This window comes from Cimex lectularius, unplaced genomic scaffold (genome assembly GCF_000648675.2).
Source record: "Cimex lectularius strain Harlan isolate CLEC.00 unplaced genomic scaffold, Clec_2.1 scaffold130, whole genome shotgun sequence".
Classification (NCBI taxonomy): domain Eukaryota; kingdom Metazoa; phylum Arthropoda; class Insecta; order Hemiptera; family Cimicidae; genus Cimex; species Cimex lectularius.
The window spans coordinates 793013-815863 of record NW_019392755.1 but is presented as its reverse complement, the minus strand read 5'-3'; the positions used below and the strand labels follow the sequence as shown (position 1 = coordinate 815863).

Sequence of the window (22851 nt, the reverse complement as noted above, 5' to 3'; positions counted from 1 at the left end):
TCACAAAACTCACATTACAGTTACATTAATTCCAAATTGTTAACAAAATTTATATCAGTAGTTCTAATTTCTTAATCGTAAATGTACCTTAAAAAAATAATTGATTATTTGATTTTGCATGAAAAAAATCATTTAAAAATAGTTAATTCATTTTTGTTTAGATAGAATTGTAATGACTTTTTTAAACGACAATGGTTATCTGAATGCTACATCCACTCAAATTAAAACAAATACAACATTAAATTTTCAAAGGAAACCGTAATTAAACGATTTGATAACTTTGGCAGAGAGATGAAACAAATTAAACAGGGATGCAATGGCTTATTGTAAACAGAGTGTATAACCTATCTCTGAGCGATCGTCGAACGGGAAAATTGGCCCTATAGGAAAAGCCAAATGACATAATTGAAGCGGACAAACGGACGATTTAGCGTATAATTGTCCAAGTGGTGATAAGATAATGGGTGAAAAAGGGACCGCGGTACAATCGGTCGGCGCGAGGGTGGTGCGGGGGTGGCGCACCCCCTCCAACGAATCGACGAGTCGTCGCGGTCTACGATTCAGTTCGTCTCCAGTTCCTCGTCAAGCAACATGCTCCATCTCGCCTGTAAGTTTAAATTTACGTCAAATACAATGCTCACTTTAAAAAATTGAAAACATCGTTATCAATTAATTATTTCATTTATTTATAAAAGTGCAAATTTAATAGGAAAAAATCTATAATCTTACGTTGAATATATTTGTTTTATTCAATAATAAAAGAAATAAATATTTCTGATAATGTGAAAACACTATAAAACAGGGTTAGGAATGACACGTCAACAGCTTTTGTATAGAATTCTACAGTAAAAGTTTGTGAAAAACGAAATCAATTATTGCTATTTTTAATTTTTTTTCAACAATTTATATTATAAAACGATGCTAGGGAAAGGTTTAATAGAGAAATTTAATTTGCAAAATGTACATTTTCCTACAGTTACCAACGGCAAAAATGTCGTATCTAATAATTTCTTAATTACGTAATATTACCTTACGTTAAGAATATACAAGTATCTTTTTATGTATCAATGAAGTCACGTAGTATGGATGAAAGGGAAACTTGTCGTTGTACTGCCTTTCATTCTGCAATAACACTATCATATAACTTATTATAAAAACTTGAGTAGAGTTTTTCAATTTTAACATTTAGTTTGAATTTAAAAAATCAGTACTTGTAAATGCTTTAATGATGTAAGTAATATAGGTAATTTATGTTATAATTATTTATCTCAGAAGTCATACTCTTGTTAAAAGTTAAAAGTAAAATAACTTGAGAGATAAGCAATATGCCACAGGAAGCATCATGCATAATCTCATTTCTGTATATGTGAACGTAAGTACATGAATTGCGGTCTACTTAAATCAATCAATCAAACAATACAATGTTTAGAAACCTTTCTTTTAATGAGACCCCATCCATTTACTCACTTTGAAACAACATTTAAAAAATGTAAATTGTTACTCAGATCATAGATGTAAAAAATACCATTTTTAACAGAACATCAAACAACTGATACATGAAGAATATATGTAAAGCAAATTCCCTTTATAATTGAATTACTAGCATCAATTGCATTTAGATAGAGCAAAATATGTGGTCTATGATTTACATAACGTTTTAAAAAAAACGTTTTGTTTTAAAATTAGTCAATTTTCATTAAGTAATTCTTGTCATACAGAAAGGCATAACGTCCAACTACCCGATGGATGTCGCGGACGAGGAGTTAGACAACTTCTCAATACATTATTCGTACCATTACCAATTAAAAAACCATGGACTCTGTCAGGTTTCGAATCCAGAACCACTTACGTGAGAAATAGGGTCGGACACCGTCGTCCAACTTGGCCACTTTTGAATTAGGCCAATTTTGAATTAGAATAAGCATTGAATCAGAAACGAAATAAAATATTTGCTTAGTATGTTCTGAATAATAAAAGTTCTTTTTGGCCACACGTACATGCTAAAAGATTTAAAAAGACATTAACGGTTAAAAATAATTGAGATAACTTTCGGGTCTTCCAATGGGAATCCTGCGTTTTGTCTGAGTCAATCATAAATTTTATCAGCAAAAAAATGCAAAAAAAAAGTTTTATATGTTGTAGTTGCAAATTGCAAAACATTATAAAATGTTATTTCGCTAAATTCACTACTACTGCTTTGCTGTTTTATAACATTTTGCGATTAAACGATTTAATAATCATATCGCAATAATTTGGAAATTATGAAATGGGCGGGGGTGGCGCACCCCCTTCAGCGGATCAACGAGTAGACGCGGTTGTTTAATTAATTTTAGAAATTCTTTTAATTAAAACAATTAATGCTGTAGAATTATCAATGATTACTAGTATTAAATGTGTATCAATTCCTTTTTATGTTTAAGATAAAAACAACGTATTTTTAATTATAATAAAATTTATTATCACTATAAACCACCAGATAAAGAATTTGTCTACGAATTTAAATAAAACCCTCAAACAGGCTTAGAGCCTGCTTTGTTTGCACGTTAAAATAAATAACGACCGTTGCCGTTACCAATACTTGGTACGCGCCAACCTCGAAATGTGGAACTTGAAATTATAATTTTTTCTTTCTATTCACACACTAAATGTTTTCAACAAGAGCGCGCTAACTGAATTCCAAATATTTACTCCGACCACCGTACAGTTGTCACATCGCTTGACGATTTCTAACTTGTACACATCCGATGACATTAAATTTGACTCATTTGCAAAAATACCTATGACAGTTAAAAATTGCCAAATTCACCAAAACCAAAACGAACAAAAAAATCAGCTCAACTTTGTGTCATATTGAAAGAGATCTTTAAGTTGATTTGACTGAAAAATGATTGTTATATATAAAACAATTGTATATAAAAAATTAACACATTATGTACACAGAAAAAAAATATCGTGCATTGGTAACGCAAGAAAACTAGCACAATGGAAATAAAAACATGCATAATGCGAATTATATGTTAAATCATTGCTCTAAAGTAAGACATATTAGCACAAAGTAAAATAATAACATATATTTTTACATAAATCTTATGTATGCATTTATTTTTTTAGTTTGCACTTTTTCATCTTATGACCACATGCCATCGCCTTAACCAATATCAATATCTACATTTCAAATTTTAATTAAATTTTATTTATGAGGAAATTTGGTTACTTAACACGTGTCACATAAAGTAAAACATGTATAATGTACAAATATAATAAGCCGGTATTTAAATTAGGAAACAAAATATACTAAAATTAGCCGTGGATGGTAAAAATGTTAGTGCGCTAAAATTTAAATTATCGTGTTAGTAACGAAAATAATATGTAGGAAAGTATTAATAATCAAGATAAGAAAATACGGGTGCCTGTGAGTGTGTGTGTTTTATGAAAATTATTCTATAATCGTTCAAATCTATTTGTTTCTTCTGGCGATTATTTCAAATTATTGGCCCTAATCTATAAGAATGTACATTCCTGAGAAACTGCACTAATTATTCCTGGAAATAATGAATAGTACTTTTAACTTTTTAATTAATTTATGTGATATTCACCCTCGTCATTTGGCTTTTCCCATGACCGTTTAACAGAATCAACGTCTCTTTTTAGTCACTTGATCTACGAGCAGGATCGTCATTTTGGCTCTCTCTGTTTGTAGTAGCAAGTAAATAATTCAATTAATATAATTGAATGAATTAAATGAAGCAATTACTTAAAATTATTAATTTAATAATTTTAAATAATTAAATAAATTATCACGTATGCAAGTAATAAAATATTCTCTTCAGCTTTCATTTAAACAATTTGTATTCGACAAAGCCGTTATAAATATTATAAAGCAGAAACCTACGTAAAACTCATTAACAGCAGAACGAGAAGAGTAGTCAATAAATAAAATGGTAACGGAAAATATGAAAACATGTTGACATTTACAGCCGTGCAAGGAAAAACCGTGTATTTTTATTGTAATTATATATATATATATATATATATATATATATATATATATATTCTCACCCTCATTCTCAGTCTATCCATCTCCTTGTCTGTCTGTCTGTCACTTTCTTATTCTCTCTCCTTTTTTTATTTCTCTCTCTTTCTCTGTCTCTCTCTCATTTATTTTTTTCACTGTTTCATAAATTTAATCGTGCTAGAATTGAACTCCTGGTCGACCCTGCATGGAACGTAGCATGTAAAAGGAGGCCAATTTCCAGCCGGCCTGCATAAATCGATCCCATTGACACGCTAATCCCCTCACAATTATTGGGTTGTCCGGAAAATAATGCAGGATTTTGGTATTAAACAAAAAAAAAGAAACTAGTTACTTTAAAGCAATGTTCTTTAATCAAAANAATGAGTAATCCTGTAAACGTAAACAGAATATTTTATATAGATTTTTTTTAATGAAAACTTAAAATCCTGCATTATTTTCCGGACAACCCAATAGTAAGCGCATATTTCTCACTTTTACTAGCAACGCTGTAGTTAATTAGGACAGGCAGCAATAGATCTGCTATTTCCTCCTATCTGTGTTTGCCTCCGGCCGGATACGTTGGTTGCTGAATTAGCTCAACGTAAATTCCGTTTCTCTGCTTGTAATAACAATTTTTGATATAAACCCCAAATTCGTATTAAATCAGAGCGATATGGTGACTGTAAATCCTGTTTGATTTGCAATTAATTAAAAATACATATAGCATCCAATTGATTTTTAAAAAATGTTTTTATTTTTTGTATATTATCTTGCTCATTTTTACATGTTACCAATTGTACTTGAAGGTAGTTGTAATGTACTACAAATCAAAATCAATTGTATTACTTAGTAGATTAAAAACATTAAAACGTTTTAAATATTTAAATAAATTTCAAACGTTAATACAACTTGCTTGACAATTTATAACAAAAATAATTATTTCATTTCCAAAACAAATCATTATTAAACACAAATAACCAATAATATATAATATAAACATAACAGATTTTTACAGAACTTGAAGCAAAATGAAACATTTTTTAATTAAATCAATTACTTTTGGGTGAAGTTGATGCTTCATCCTTCTCGAGTGCTTTGACTAGGCAGGTTTACAATTTTATTTTGAAGAAGAGGTTACGTTGCGTGCTGGAACGGATATGGTAGCGTGTATATGATGAAAGTAGAACTCCTCAAGAATATTTCAGTTTGCATGCAGTTGTTATAAATGGAACTCTAATCATCAGCCTTACTTTTCTTTTATGACCGTTTGGAACCTCTTCATTTGAGAATCCAGTACTCCAGAGTACTCCAGTACGTTCAGTCTACTACATAAGTCGATATATATACGTATATATATATATATATATATATATATATATGCACATGTACATACGTCATTTTTAACATGCAACGATATTAGTAGTATTTAAGGATTAGCAGAATTTAAACTTAAGCATACCAAGCTTAAGCTTACTTAAGCTCTCTCTCTCTCTCTCTCTCCCTCTTTCCCTCCCAACCACTCACTCACTCTCTATCTCCCTCTCTCCCTCTCTCTTCGTATTTTTTTTCACTCACTATATATGTGTGGATACACTGGATTTTTGTGCAGTAAAACCCTTCAAAAGGTTTAAAAAAGATTGAACACAACCTTCAAACATACACAGAGTTGTAATAAAATTAAAACTCACATTTAACATAGTAAATCCGTTATGTCCGAGAAATTATCGAGGAATACAGTCCTAAACCAGTGATCTCATTGGCAGGGATTTTCGATTTCTGGATGACAATGCCAGATCTCATAGAGGCAGAGAGGTTCATCAAAAACCTTGTAATTTCCCATCTACTCTTTCCCCCATCCTCAATCAACATTAATTTGTGGGATGTTTTGCAGAGAAGGCTTTTCTACCCCCATCCGCAGCCAGTTGATCTACAACAACTGAGTGCAGCGTTGCAACATCTATGGAGTAGAATTCCATATGAAATTAGTGGCAACCTTATTAACAGTATATCCAACAGTGTATAGAGGTTTTAGCTAACCGATGACATTATACATGGAATAATTGATTTTTTTTACGAGGGTACGCAACAGCAGAGGTTATATGAACCCTCGGGGTGCCGTTGTTTTTGAAAAAGAGCCCATTTGTAAGTATGTCAGGTTCACCCGGGACCTTAACCTTACAGTGATGAGCGCCGTGTGATCGCCTAACCCGTTCGGCCACCGACGCCCCCAATTAATGGATTAAAAAACTCATTGTGTCCAACAAACAAAATTATAGAATTAAAATCTTTTATTTTGCTATTTTTCAGTATTCCTTATGTAAATTTCCTACAGTAAAAACATAATAATTTATAATAAATTTTAATGCCATTTATAATAAAAATAAAATAGAAAAGCTTGGGAAAGTAAATACTACAAAATTGGCAACATCCATATTCACTCTTGAGCAGTTTATATGTATGATATAAGTAGGCACTAGAATAAATACACAAGTGAAAGCGGTGGAAATTGCTATAATTTCCAATATAATTTTTTAAAGTTTTTGTAATATTTTTCATTGTGTTTTTAACTTATTTGTAAGAGAAGGTTTATAGAAAAAGGCAATCAAATTGCAAAATCACATGTAGAATATGAATTATCCACTGGCTCTAGAGGGGTGAACCGATTGCTTCGATGATTTCCATACTGAGAGAGTATTGAACATAATCAGTCATGTCGGTCTTTTCAAGAATGCTGGCCGTGTTCCTACAGAGCATCTATATGCAAAGCATGGAATAATTAGCTCATGCGCCTCCTTCACCCCTGTAAAAGCCCTTCAACAATGCCACTATGTCGGATTAAAAGGAAGCTTTTTCCAAAAGAATTCTTCTCTGACTGTGTCGACTGAAAGAGTCGAGTAAGAAGCAAGGCGACGACGGGCCATGGTTATACACCGTCTGGAGAATTGCGTAGTTTGCTAACTGGAAATGATAAGTTTAAATACTATAGTTTCATCTGCGCATTTGAGATCTGATATGTTTAAAGTACAGCCCCTGTAGGTAAATTCAAATGAAATTAATATCCTATGATATTTGCATTTGCAGTAATCATAATTAAACTGAGTGGCAATAACTTAGCCACCGTAGGTTTTTTTTAGTAAATACTCCCAATTCTATTAATTGCTATTGTTTGTTATTTAGTAAATTCTTTTAAAGAAAAATATAAGATATACCTAAATAAAAAATTAAATATAATACTAAACTGAGTAAAACTATTTGGCGAAAAATGTTGCCGTTGAAAAAGTGAAGAAAATTATATAAAATTGTGTACCGATTATTTCCTCCTCTTGCGTTGAGGACTTGCATTCGACATAACATAGATTTTAAGAGGTTTTGAATAAAGTGCTGTGGAATATTTTTTTCATATTCAACATGTATTTGTTTATAAATCCCAGGCCCGGAAGATGATCTCAAAAAAGATCGAAACGTTGGCACGATAAAGAAAATGTTTTTCTAAACCTATGTTACACCAGACCGCATCTCATGATCTCCAAATATACAGCTGTGGAATATATTCAACCTCCTTCACCAGGGGCATTCTTAATTCCTGCAAATACTCTGGCCACTGTGGGCAACTTTTACCATCTTTGTCAGCTCATCCCAACGGTTTTTCGATAGGGTCTATTAGGGACTACATGCTGGCCACTCCAAACGTTGAATAGCTAGTTCCAAGTAATCACCAATGATCCAACCTCCGTGGAATCTTGCATTGTCAAGCATAAAAATAAAACGTCGCGCATTATTGGAATTTAAGGAACAACTTCTTCAATGCATCGCGAATAACACATCTTCAATGTATGATCCAGTTTTTCCGACGTTTCATAGAAACATCTGCCGAAACCATAACACCACCACCTCCGTAGCTTCTCTGGAGTGAAAATGTTGCGGCGATATATCGATCTCTTGTTCTTCTCGGACTATCTGTGGGTCGTCAGAAGACCTCAAACAAAACCTTGATATCCGAAAAGAAGATTTTAGTGCAATCATTCTCAAAACCAATTGACATGATTTTTTGCGTAACTTAATTTGGCTGTTCTCTTCCTTGTCGGAAGTTTTGGGCCACTGGCAGGCCTTCTCGCACGTTACTCTGAAATTTTTCGCCTTACAGTGAGTTAATTTACAATTACGTTTCCAACTTGTTGAAGACGTCGCTTGATCTCAAAAGCGGTGGAATGTCGATTATAGAGTTCATTCGAAACAATTAAAAGTCCCTCTCTCTGAGATGCGGCACGATGACGATCCATCCCTTCTTGAGTATCTCCATTAGCGATGGAAGACCTTTCGGACAGTTGTTCTTCCATCTGCCTACAATGCTGTGATTCTAGCCGAATCTATCAGTTAAAACCGTGCCTCAAACAAATTTTAAACTTAAAAATCTTGCAACTCAAAAAAATGAAATCACCGTAACAATAGAAAGAAGTTTTACAGAAAACCAGCAAAGAAGTGATGCACTAGTAAAAGATTCATATACAAAATCCGATTTTAAACACATGGGAGATTTTTTTCTGTGCTTCATTTACCTCTAATCATTTAAAACAAATCATTTTTGTAAGATAATCAATAGAGGATTGTCTAAGAGATACTTAATATTATTAAGAGCGGCCAATTTTTTACCTTTCAGTGTAAATGCTCTAATTTCGTGGTCCGCTTGACCAATTAATATATTTTAATTAATTAAGGTTTTTAGTTGAGATAAAAAAGTCAATCCCACTCGTGCCATTGACTTTTTCAGTGTAAATATATTTTTAACAATTATTTTATTGCGGTTTTTTACATACTTTAAAACACATAAAACTTTGAAAAGCATTTTATTACTGTACTTATAAAGAATATAATACAATTATTTTATGCCAAATTAGTGGGTGTAGTAGGTTCTAACCAATGATCTAAAAAAGTTCTACCTAAATGGCAAATGAGAGAAGAAAGACTTCTTAACACAATTCTTTTCATTGTATTAAACACATTTATGTTGCTATGGCAGTTTGAGCATTTATTACATCTTATCTATATGCACAAGTGAACAAAACCGATTGTACTAGACACCCTTCATGTATATTGGAAAGTGAATCAAGCTGCTGGAAGCTTAAAATCTTGGTGTAAATTTTTATTTAGTTCGCATAACTTTTAGTTCATGTTGTTTTAACTTCATTGTATTGTGAATTGAAGAACTAGTTTACATCTGTGCGAGATATTGTACGTTAATAAATTAAGCTGTTACTTGCTGTTGTGTTCATATAAAATCTGAATAAAATGTAAAATCTGAAAATAAAATCCAATTTATACTGATACATTTCTCAGTTCTGTTCAAAATAAGGAATGTATCAGCATAGGTAGAAAGATTTTCATGTTGATTAAATAACTCCGCTAATATTGTTTGATAGAAATTTAAGTTGGATACATTTTCATTGTTACCGTTGTCCTTCTTTTCTCGATTTGAATGCCTGCCCTCTTTCCGATATTTACCGATTGAAAGTGAATTTTTCTTGGTAGTAATTATATTTTTACTACTACAAGTCTCCATAACTAGCACGTTTTCCATGGAGCAATTAAACCACCAGGATGAAGATGCGCCGTTATTGGCGTGATCGTAAATTTTGGACCATGCGAACCCGCTAGTCTTACAGGATGTGCATTACTAAGCGCCGTACTCAATCTCTGCATATTAGCCGTATATGAACGACTGGGTTATCAATTACATACAATAACCGTCCGTATTGACACTATTGACTATAATTAATTAAATTCGAATAATTCTTTTATAGACCAATTGACTGATTTCATATTAAAATTAACTTTTATAAAACACATTTATTTCTACAGCTAAAAATTTCTGAAGAAATGAAAAGTAACACAGTATGGGTATTTGACGCCAAATTCGTTAACACATCTGTTCCAAGAAATCTAACACATTCAATATTTATTTAAGACAATTTTGTTAAATAGCCCATAAAATCTGTATTTGGGTTACATTTCATGTACTAAAATTATTTTAGCGAGTTCAAACATTTGAAGGTAAGCAATTAGGTAATGTTAGTATCATCTGCCTGTTTCTGAAAGCTGTCTGGAAGTATTCTCTGCAGAAGTAGAAATTTCGTAATGCATAAACATTGCGTAAGCAGTTCAATCGATCACCTCGACCTAATTATTACTACTTTTTCTGGTTGAACTCGAAAACGTTTTCAAGACTTTTCGCCGAATGTTTTTTGGGTAAAGCATTTCAGTACCAAGGTAGAGAGGATTGCAGCAACAAGCTGTTCCGTAAAAATTACGAGTTTTTTCCCGCATCCCCTTTATGACCGGGTAAGGCCGAGTTAAATATTTACAACCCTAAATAATGGATATTAGCATAAGTTTAATTGTGCCGTAAACAAGGTGGAATACAGGCTTGTTTCACTTCATTATAAATTACTTTACCCTTTGGCCCTGATAGCCCGTTTCTTTTATCCCCTGTACGTGGAGAGCGCGGTAGAAAAATATTAAAGAGGGAATTTTAAATCGTTTTAACGTCTGCTATTTCTTCCCTTCGACCCAGAGTTATTACCCCGTTATAACATTTAAATTAAACGTTATTACATCCAATGTTAACATTTTAACGAACTTTATAATCTTCCTTAAGCAAAAAAGCAGCTTTAATTAACTTCACAGACTAAAGATTGTATATAACATTGTTACAAGAACATTGTATTTTACCGAATAAGAAAGACGGATGTATTCAATGTTATATATTTAAAAAAAATTGGAAACGCTTTGTCACAAAAATTTTTGTTTGAAAATCCAATTTGGCTATCTTTTAAGCACCCTTTAAAACCAAGAAATAAAAATGTAATAAATAATAAATACATACTTTTGGGCTGGTTTGATGGGAGAATTTTTTTTACCTCCTGTTAGCTTTTTTACATATACATTTTTACAATTGGTGGGAAATATTTTTTTTTCTACAGACTGTGTCAACATCTTTACATTTTGCGCCAGAAAAAATGAGAGAATAGGGACGAAATAAACAAAATATTCTTAAAATTGTACTTTTATCTCGGATTCTTATTTATTCACGTTTCTGCCACGTAGTTCTAGGAAGAAGCCATTTTCGTAATCTACTACACCAAAAATATGCCAGAAGATTTCTGCACTCTTGGTATTATAATTTTGTGACGTTGATGGAGTATTGAAAGTGGAAGTATTGAATTTTTATTTTTTAAACAGGCACGTTTTAGGCTCTGAGCGGTTGGATATCCATCAACGCCCGGATGCCAGCTACGTCGAGTTCTAGAAGTTTACTTGTCCGCGTGGTTTCTTTATAGCAAAGCCTCGTGAAACCTAGGTAACGTGCCTCTAAATCCGATGTCCCGACATTTCCGAAGTATTATAATACGCCTTCTCGAGGTCAAAGTACACGATCAGATCATGTTCTCTATTCAAAAACGTCTTCTGAATATCGCTCCCGTGGAGGCAAGCATAATCGACTGTGGAACGATGTCTATGGAATCTCGCCTGATACTGGTTGTGAACCCATTCGTCTCAAGAAACCAGATCAAACGACCGTTTATCATGTACTCAAGGAGCTAATGCAGGCAGATAGGGATATCGGTCTGTATCTCGTGGCCAGGTTCGGGTTCCTGCTCTCCTTAAGCACAGGAATGATGAGTGCCTCAGACCAACGGTCGGAATAGGAGTCCGTATTTCATATGTTGTTGAAGAAATTCAACAGGCCATGCTTCGCACACTGGTTATGTAGCATTTCATATGGGATATCGTCGTTCCCGGAGCTTCAATGCCGGGTAAAGAAACATAGTTTAATACAGAATTTTTTTACAACAAATATCAACCTCCCATGTCATTTGATATTTATTAAACATGATACAAAGGCGATTAATATTAACAATAATTGAAAACTATTGTTTTATATTTATTTCTGGAACTTTGAAAAATGAAAGAAAGATTATTTACGACTTGTTTGAAAAGTGAATTAAGTTCGACTAAGTACCCGGACGGAATATGTCTGAATAATTATGAAATAGAGTAGACGAGAACGTAAGTACCTTGTAGCCGAGAGTGTATGGCGAATGCCGGAGAAATCCTGTCTAAATTAACAACTCCCCAACATCTTATTTCCTCTTCATCTTGTTTTGCCTCTACAGAGAGCCTGCCTCTTTTACAACGGATTGAAATTAATACGTGAAAGTCGGAATGTGAACCTTGAATTAAATTCAGCCTTGGAAGGGGTTGTTTTGAAGGAATTAATCCTCTCAGTCCTGTGAGTAGAATTCCGGAAATTCAGATTGCATAGTTACTCAAAATTAACAATGTACTTCGATTCTTTGAATATATTGTTTTGATAATTTTCTTTTCGTAAACGTTTAATCGTGTTTGCTGAACTTAACCCCACTTTTTATTATGGAATCTTTTTAAGTGAATTTTACTCAATCAACTCATATGATTACAATCCTTAGTTGCCTCATTGCCAATATTATTAAAACATTCATGTATGTCCCGAATGAGTTGATTCACCAGGACTATTCAAGCTCTCAGCTGTTTCAAACCTGTCAGAAAATAAACCCCTGATAACAAATTAAACGAAATATGTCCCGAAGTGAAGTGTCTCAGGCATCATGACAAAAGAATCAGTCAGATAGTGTAATACTTCACATGAAGAATTGCTACTTGCTAGAAAAATATCAGTCCCAACTCATTCCATGCAGTCAACAGCAAAATCCACACACACTACATTTGTTTAAATTTAATGTCCAGGCTTTTGTCCTACTTTTCACCCACTCACAGTTTCATGCTATGTCGATCTTTTAGTCTATGGTTTCTAGCAGGTGGCGTTATACTCTAATTACGTCTTAATCAGTTCTACTATTCATCATTAACTGTCACAAAAAGCAAAATTATACATTGTACACATGCTAACGCAGTTTTCAGAACTTTTAAATTTTCAATAGTCACTTGTATAAACAACTTTTCATTTTCACAATTTCCAAACTCTAGTAGCATGTGGCTGTACCAGACTTTATCGATGTTTAGAAATTGTTATTTGTATTTTGTTCCTTTCCAATATGTTTGGCAGATGACTGCAATAAGACCGAAACAACGCCAAAAAAAAATCATATACTTTTTTATTTTTATAACTTTCCTTTAAGGAAAGCTAACTTATGACATTATGTTAATCATATTAGCCAATGGTTAATATACTTCTGAATTGTTCGTTCTCTGCCCCCCTGACAAATTATTCAATCATGTAACCATCATCCATTCGATAAGAAGCAACAAATTTAATCAAAATATTCCAAATTTCACAAATCTCTCCTATCATCCTAAACCCTTCATTGAAAAAAGTCTTCTGGATCACAATGTGGAAATAAAGCTTAAAACATTAAACCGAACTAATTAAACGATTATTACATTTAAAAACATATAATGCAAGAAACTAACGGAGTTGAAGGAAACTTCACCAGTTTTCGCTGCCGTGATGCCGTGATCGCGTATAATTGTAAAGCATTACTCTTCGCCAACAGATATGACAGTGACTGATCTAAGTTTAATTACCGGGAGACAGGGCACGCCAACGTTTGAAAACTCTCTTTTTCAACAGTTGCTCCCTCGACAGGAAGTCGTTTGTCAATAGGATTCCCACCCCAAATGATGAGGGGAGGGACCTAATTAGTGTTTTGTGCTGATTTTTGAAGAATGTATTTCAGAGCAAATTGCAGACTGGGCCGTATCGGTAAAAGAGATGTGTAATTAATCCTAGTGGTTGAAAATATTACCGCTCCCGTTATCTTTGATGGCATCCTCGTTACCTTGTTCGGCACGACTTATTGCTTTTCTACTTAACTTTTTCAATGTTTAAGGTTAGGGCTGAGCCAACTCTGAAGATAAAGAACATACTTATAATGTAAAGTTGGGGTAAAAATTAAAAATTATTTAAATTTAGTGTTTCTTGTATTCTTCCTTCTTAAAAGAAATGGGTGTTTTTCGTGCGTGATGTGTGCAAATATGCATGCATCTGATTTATTGTACAGAAATAACACTTTGTGATAAAGAACCTTTAATCTGATTTTCATTAGAAAAGCAATTAATTTAATTCATTAAAAAATTAAATTATACTTTATCCGTTTCTATTAAACATGTTCTTGATGTAATGTATTTCAGTAGAAGAAGAAGAAAAATAACTTTATTCTGAAATTGGTGTCCCCTAAGAATAATTTACATGAAATAAATAAAGGAAGTTCCTTCTATGAAGGTAAAAATAAAAAAGATAGAAATCTTAGCATAATGTATAACAGTAAGGCAGGCCAGAAGAGAAAATTACGAAAATATTAAACAAAAATAACAAATGTTAACGTGAGGTCTCTGCTTGGAGGAAGTGGAGGTGCTTATACAGGTGGGATTTAAAAGAGGAAAAGGAGGCAGCGTGAGGAATACAATGGGGAAGGGTGTTCCAAAGTTTAGGGGCTCGGATAAGAAAAGATCTTTCGAAGGTGTGGGTTGTATTGCGGAAGGATAAGGTCGATTGGGGATGAGCGGGTCTTTCGAATGAGATGTGAGGAGTTGAATTGGATGGATTGGATGATGTAAGGAGGACGACGAGTGTGGATGGACTGGAAAAGAAAGCAACCTTGGAAGTACTGTGCACGGAAGGAGGGGAATAGCCAGGAAAGTTGGGAATACAACCCCGACACCCGGGATCCCCGTGGGGTGCCGTACACAAATCTTACGCAACAATTAATAATACGCTTCTATCGCGCGTTCTCCCCCTCCAAAAGACCACCGCATGACAAACAGCTATAAGGGAAGATACAAGGAGTGTGCGGGTGGAGGTAAGAGAAGCCAGGACCGACGAAACAGCTGAGGGAGGCAATGGAATGGCGGGAAATTTGGGAAATGTGAGAATGCCAGGAAAGGTTTCTCCTAGGTTTTTAACCGAAGAGCAGAAGGGGATGGGATGGTTATTTAGCATGAGAGGTGGGATGCTGGGGAGGGAATTGAGGAGTTGCCTGGACCCGATAATTATGACGGTTGATTTGGACGTATTGAGGACTAGGGAATTTTTATGGGCCCATTCGTTGATGGAGTTTAGGTCTTTTTGCATTTTGAGAATGGCCGAGTGAAGATCGGAAGGGTGGAAGGATATGTATATTTAGGAGTCATCAGCATATAGGTGATAGTTATAGGACTGGATGGAGTCGGGCAGATCATTGATATAAATGGAAAAAAGGATAGGAGAGATGCTAGAGCCTTGGAGCACCCCAGATTTTGGAGGGAGGAAGGAGGAGGTAAGGCCATTGGGAAGGGAAACAGCTTGGTGGCGATTGGTAAGGTAGGAGTGGAACCAACGGATGGTGCTGGCAGAGAAGGAAAAAGATTCGAGTTTGAGAGGAGAGAAGAGTGAGGGACAGAATCGAAGGCTTTAGAAAAATCAAGAAGGACAAGTATAGTAACTTTCCGTTGGTCCATTGCTAAGTGGATTTTGCTATTTAGTTGTTCTTTTTAAGATGATTTGTTTATTTTCGGCGACGTTTCGGATTTATTATAGTCCTTCATCAGAAAAACATTCTAGAAAGAACAAAATACAATATAATGTGTTTATTTGATTTTTAAATATTAGGGGTATTCACGATCTTTGTGTTTACCCTGTTAACTCTGTTAGGTCGTTGTAGATCGAGAAAAATGATGAATTAGACTTCTAGAGATATGGCTAGTTCACATTGCTCGATCTAACAGTCCAGGACCAATGTTAGATGTTAAGTCGAAGATATAGTCGCATTGCTAGGGGTTAGGGCGTAGGTAACCAACATGGCAGCCTTGAATGTAACATGTGCTTTTTGTTTAATGTATTTTTATTCTTAAATACGCATTGATTAAATCAGACCAATACATTTCTGTTGTTAATTTCTGATCTGTCCTTATACTCTCACTCATAATAGATACATCCCCTATCCTATAAAATTGTAGGCTGTTAGACATTAGGATACACGTTAGATATGTCAGTCACTTGTACTTTTCGGGTGCATACGTAGCAGTTTGAATGAAAGAGTTTATTAATTTTCCTTTTTTTAAACTAAAATTTGGCATCTTACTATTTAACACAAAACAAACAACAACAAATCTTCAAGGTCTGTTATATCTTTGGTTCTACCAGTTTCCATCGATTTCACAAAGGTTTACATTGGTCATAAATCAAACCAGCAGAAATAAAGTTAATAGAAGACTGTCATTACTGGTAAAGATTCAATCCGAACCGATATGTTATAACAAGACAATAATTTACCCGATTAACACTCAATGTTCCTTATAAATCGTCTTAAACTTCTTTTAAGAAAAAACCTCAAGCCATCTGGGTTTCTGTTTTGCAAAATGCTTTAGATGTACTTACTCAACTAATTACATTTGTTGTATGTGCAAAAAATGTGATAATTAGAATAATTGAAAATTATTGTTAGTATAAGTTTAAGATGTTTGTCTTACATCAACGTTGTACATTGTAAAATAAATATGCAAAATTTTCGGATTGATCCTGATTAAAACGCTCTGTTTCAACCAAGTTATGTCAAAAACGTTTACGCTTACGAAATAAATTATGCAGTGTTTTTGTTAAAAAAAAAATCTCACCGCGGTACCAGATTTTTATCCAAAAGAGACAATATTCGTGGCGGGGTTAAGCCGGGGTAGGTCCCTTTCAAGGGTAGATCCCTTTGAATTTTAAATCATTATTTAGACCCGGCTCAGGTAGGTTGCGCGGAACAATCTCATGGGAACACGTACAAGCCCTGATCCAGCCCCGTCGTCGTCTCTTGGAATACTTTGAACATAATGTGTTTACCTGTTTCGGATGGGACATTATGCATAAAGAGGGAGCAATGTTTTATCAATATGCATCTACCTTCTCGAGTATCTCGGCGGTCTCGGGTTGCTTGGAGCACTTTATTTAGCCTTGGCCCGATACCATAGTCAAGATTATGAACACCTCCTTCCCTAAATACGAAACGTTATGGCTTTTTTTTTCTTTTCTTTTTCCTTGTATAAGAATATACATACTCTATGTTACGCGACATTCGAACTTTTTTTACCATTAACACTTTCTGAAAACACTCAATCCTTTAATATAAATTTACCTCACCAGAATACGTAGAACTAGAATTTAAATTAAAGAAATACAACAATATATCATGATTTTTCCTTGAATGCCTCAATTAGATTCATACATATAAATAAAATTAATGTTAAAAATATGACAACAAATTATACGTTTAGAAACATTAGTTTCAAACCAATAAATTTTAAAATTGAGTTTTGAAATTATTAAGGAATTATGATTCTTTTAATTGACAGTTATATGTTTTAATCCTTTTAGCTAAATTTGATTAATAATTTACTTCATTTACTTAATAAAAATACAATTTTATTATTGTGTAATGCTCCGACATCAATATGTATACTTATTGAAAGCGGCTGTAAAGGAAGAGTAAATAATGACGTTAATATTATTTACTACCTACTTTTCCTCTCTAGAATTTTTGAAACTATGTTACTTTTGCCTTTTCCATTATATATTATATTAGCCATGAGTGAAAGAAAAAGAAATAGAGGGAAGGAGTGTGAGAGAGAGAGAGGGGGGAGAGAGAGATGAAGAGTGAGAGAGAGTATGAGTGAGAGTGAGAGATAGCGAGATAAGCGAGAATAAGAGTAAGAATGAGAGAAATTGAGAGTGAGTGAGCGTTAGAGAGTTAGACTTAGAGAGTGAGAGTGTGGTTGAGGGGGAGGGAGGGAGGAAAAGAAAGTTAAATAAAGGGAGAGGGAGTGAGATGGAGAGTGAGAGTAAGAATATGATTGAGAGTGAGAGAGAGATTTAATGAGAGTGGGAATGAGCATTAGAGAGAAAGAGAGAGAGAGAGAGAGAGTGAGGTTGACAGTGAGAATAAGAGAGAGAGAGAGAGAGAGAGAGAGAGAGAGAGAGAGAGAGAGAGAAGAGAGAAAGAGAGAGAGAGAGAGAGAGTGAGGTTGACAGTGAGAATAAGAGAGAGAGAGAGAGAGAGAGAGAGAGAGAGAGAGAGAGAGAGAGAGAGAGAGTGAATGTGAGTGAGAGTGAAAAATAGTGTAGCACGGAGAAAATGTAAACTCTCTTTCACTCTTCGTCTTTCTGTCACTTCTGCCATATATATACACTTATCGGAGTTCGAGCGGTATACATATTACATTTGAACAAAAATATGAATTATTATATTTTTGCGCTAAAAATTAATTAATAGGTATCATAACATTTCATTTTATAAACATTGTTAATTGCTTATTGGTTGAGGCAGCTCAATTTTGGAATGAGCAGGCAGGTATGTAACGTACTTACGAGTTCCGAAATAGCATCTATTTGGGTTTTCGACGAGAATGGCAGAAATGCATATAGGTAGTGATATAAAAAGGGCCGCAAGGGCAGTTGGAAAAAGAACTTGTTTAAGAAATACTCACTTCTGTATTCGTTGCATTCAATTTAAATAAATAAATAAGTAAGGTTAATTTGCGTTTTATTTAATTTCCATTGCCTGTTATTTTTCATGGTTTAAATTGTGTGTTGTGTTTTTGAATTCTCTTTCGTCATCTATTGTTTAAATTATTTTAAAGAATAAAAATTTTTGTATAAAGGAAAAGCGTGATTTAAATATGATTGACGGTAAACTCCAATCTCTAATTTATGAAGATTTCGGACATATTTTTATTTTTGACTGACAAGTGTTTAATAATGTAATCTATTACAAATACTTTTGAACAAGGGAGATTTTTGAAATACTTTTTTAAAATTTAATCTCAATTGCATTTATTTGATTTTTACAACTAGAAATATTGTATTAATTAAATATGTTCATATACGTTGAATTTCTCATTTGAGTCTCTTGTAGAGGAAGTTTCCCTGTGGCCACACTTCTTCATACTGAAATCTTCTCAGTCTTCTCTCAATGAGAAGGTCTCGGAGCCACTTTCGTTTCCGTCGCCTTGAAGAATTTTCAGGCAGGGCCGAAAGTGACTCTCGTACTAATAGATTATTGTGCGTGTTCAGTGATTGATGAAATATTTAATAGCGGGTTTTGATGAGTTCATTTACAAACGGGATGTGTAGTCATTATGAATAACGAGTAATTTAAAACGTAAAAAGGAACATTTATAATTTAACGCAGAATTTTAGATTGGATTTAGATTGGAGACGTTGGGAATTGGAATCTATGTTTGAGCCCCAGACTTCACAACCGTTCGCCCAGAGAGATTAATAATCATCGCCTTGTAATTAAAATTTTGTTTCAATGTCTAATTGGGATTGTGAGTCAAGTAGTCTTTTTAATGATTTATAACGTCGGTTTGTTTGTTGTCATTTGAGTCTTGTGTGTGCATTCCAAGTCGTTTATCCATGAAAAGTCCAAGATAATGCACATGGTCAGCGGTGGGCATTGGGATTCCATTTATACTCACTGCAAGGCAGATATTTTTACGTAGGGTTAAATTTATCTGTACGTTTTTCGTTAGGTTTATCTTCATTCTCCAATTTGTGAACCATACTGTTAATTCATGCAGGTGCTCAACAAAAAAAAAAGTTTTTCTTTCAATCCACAACGTTTCGGATTTATTTTAATCCTTCCTCAGGTGAGTTAACGCCTATACACAGAACAATTATTTCTTACATTTTTAGGTCAACATGGTTATCGTTGTTTCTTCACTACTTACATACTAAAACAGTGGTCGTCAGTCATTAATATTTTGTTACAGTTTATTTTAAAAAAGAGTCAGTGTGGTACATATTAAATCTTTCAGACTCTCAACAAACGTTTTAATATTTCGAACCTGACTAGACTCTTATCACAACCTATCGTGTGACGTGTTAACCTCTTATTACAGGCCAACGAATTAACATTGAAAACCACTCAACAGTTAAAATTACATTTCTTTTAAAATTCCACTTTTAAACAACAATTTTTATTTATTTTATTAACAACAATTTAACAATTATTATAACAATTATCACAGATTTTAAGTTTTCTCCAAAGTTTAAAATTGACTAGATTATTTCTATATATTGTTTAACAAATTAAAATAGCAATCACTTATCATATCACAGTCTTGACGGTAATTAACAGAGAGTTTATCTTTTTTTATGTAAAGGGCCTCCAGGAATTTTCGTTTTTTACTATTTCGTCCTTGAGGTCCGAATTATGTGTAAGAATCGTTGTATCATCAGCAAATTTATGTGTTGAATGGTTAACACGTGTAGGAATATCGGCAGTGATTATTGAAAATAGAAATTGTCCAAGTATGCTTCGCTAAGGAACACCCGCCCTAATGAGTATATACGGTGAGAATTCAGTTCCCTGACGGACTCGATCGAAGGCCTGTTCTAAATAAAGAAAGACACCCAAGCAATACTGTTTTTGTTCGAGGGAAGTCTGCTGTATTGTCAGCAACACGATGCAATTGTTTGTTGTGTGAAATGAATCCAACTAATGTACTGGAATAATATTATAATTTTCAATTATTGGCAATAATCGTCGGAGAAGTAGTTTTTATTTGAATTGTAGCAAGGATAGAAAGATGTCTAACGGGTCGATAGTAAATAGGATGGTCAGAAGGTTTATTTGGCTTATAAACCATTTTATTTACAGAGAACTTCCATTGCAATGGAAAATATGTGGTGCTGAGAACAGCGTTGTTCAGGTATGTTATGTAAAGTAAGCCCCTGTGGGGCAAATTTTGTAATATTTGTGATGTAATTATATCATAACCTGGAACTTTTGGTGAAGATAGTTGTCTAATAGTGTGTCGTATGTCTTATGTATGATGGAGTAAATGCTTTAGGAGGAGGAGATAGTTGCAAGGGGACATTCAAGTCGTCTTCAATGTTAAATTCTAAATTTGTTTTTTCACAAATAATCATTCAATATCGTTTTGCTTTAAATCTCTTAAAATTGATTTTTCAAAGGACACTTAATGTTGTCCATGATTTGACTTTATCAAGTTCAGTCCTTTTGCGTAATCAACTGATGTATCCAAATTACCGTAGAGGTTCCTCAATGGATTTAATGCGGGAAAAAGCGTTCGCGGGAAAATGTTAACACGTGGTCGAAACCCCGCATGAAGATTGCGGTCGGAAATAACAAGATTTGTGTTTGCGGAGGGCGAGAGATCAAGTGGGTAGTAATTTGATGAATAAGCCTTATTAGAGGTTGCCGCGCCCCCAGTGTATCATCCCCTTCCCAAGTCTGTACCGCCCCCCGCCACCGGTGTGAAATTCCATTTCATATTGATAATTTCTCTTCCTCCCTGACACTCTCTTCCCGGCCTTTTACCCTCATCCTGATAATTAAAGAGGTTTTCCCGGGGAATGTAATAATGTTAACACGATGGAGCCAGTTTCCACGCCCTGAATTTGAACCATTTCACTCGAGTCGTTTTTCAACTCGCTCGCTTTTTAATACATTCTATGTAATATATATTATTTATTTATTTTTCATAGTATATATTATTTATCTTTTAACTCCGAGCCTCTTTAAATGATTAAATGTGTTTTTATTCCGAAAATAAATGAAGCCTTCCTTATTTCTTCCCCAGAATATCAGATTGATCCCAAAGTAATTCCTCTCCATTATAGAAAGTTAAGATCTTGTTTATTCGCATAATTGTATTTTTGGTAATACTGTCTGTTAATATTATCTTTTATAATTGAAAACAGAATTGTAAATCAGGTTTATAGTTTTAATATTCAACCAACACATATTGTAAAAACAATAAAAAGTAAAATCGACATTACAGAAGCAATTCAATCTTTGGCTCTAACATGCATAAACTTATATTAAAGTAATCACATATAATCTTGACATGGTATGGTCTTCAGGCAAATACAACTTCAAATGTTAAATGCCAGGCTTTTGACCTAGTTTAAAGTCATCATCAGGACCTATATTAATTACACATGATGAATGCATATTTTTATAGGTAATTCAACAATCATTATAAGTGTGGTGTTTAGTGAACAGTTAATGATTTGACTTTTTTTGATGTGACGTAGGCTTAGAAAATCATTTTCTTTATCGTGCGAACGTTTCGAGCTTTATTGAGATCATCTTCAGTGCCTGGGATTTATAAACATTGTTTAAATTATACAGATGCATGTAGGATGTGAAAAATGGATTTCTAGCATTGTATAGATTTATTGTTTAACGTCCTACATGTATTTGTATAATTAAAACAATGTTTAAAAATCCCAAGCCCGAAGATGATCTCAATAAAGATCGAAACGTTTGCACCATAATGAAAATGTTTTTCTAAACATACGTCACACCAGACCGCATCTCACGATCTCCAAATAATAATCAATGAAACTCTTACATCGTAGGTACTTATGTAGATTATTGAAGGAACTGTCAAATATGCACCCACAATATAGGGGGCCTGATGATGACCTTAAAATGGGTCGAAATTATGGCAGTAAAAATTGATTTTTTTTCATTAAGACTGTACCGCGTTCCAGATTATTCGTGAGAAAAAAGTGGTCGATATATCCTAACACTTTAAATTAAATGTAATAACTTAAATTTTTTAGAAATTAAAGTTGAGAAACAAATGTATATCAAAATTTAGTTTTGTTTTAATGCAAACTTTAATAAAAAAATAAATTAAAAAAAGAACCTAATAGTATGACAATAATTGTTTTTAATAACTGTTTTTCTAAGATCATTTGTAAAGGAAGTTTAATAATGAACTTAAGGGGTGAAAGTTGTCGTAAAATCTTGGGGTGGCGTCATTCCAAGTGCCTAATGAAACATAAA

General features: G+C 33.7%; 1 protein-coding gene and 1 long non-coding RNA gene across 4 annotated transcripts in view; both read left to right on the top strand.

Moving 5' to 3' along the window:
- The window catches only part of LOC106672528 (kinesin-like protein CG14535), a 347817-nt gene that overhangs the window by 140488 nt on the left and 184478 nt on the right, over positions 1-22851 (top strand). Inside the window, exon 1 of one of the 3 annotated variants that reach the window (XM_024227301.1) lies at positions 551-607. The exons of the other annotated variants lie outside the window; for them this stretch is intronic. The gene's annotated coding sequence lies outside the window, so the exon portion shown is untranslated. Of the gene's footprint in view, positions 1-550; positions 608-22851 lie in introns of those variants that run through there. 3 annotated transcript variants of the gene reach the window in all.
- On the top strand, positions 9956-11873 carry LOC106672529. The gene is made up of 3 exons (XR_001341273.2): positions 9956-10063; positions 10993-11183; positions 11252-11873. It is a non-coding gene; the product is annotated as an uncharacterized LOC106672529 (long non-coding RNA).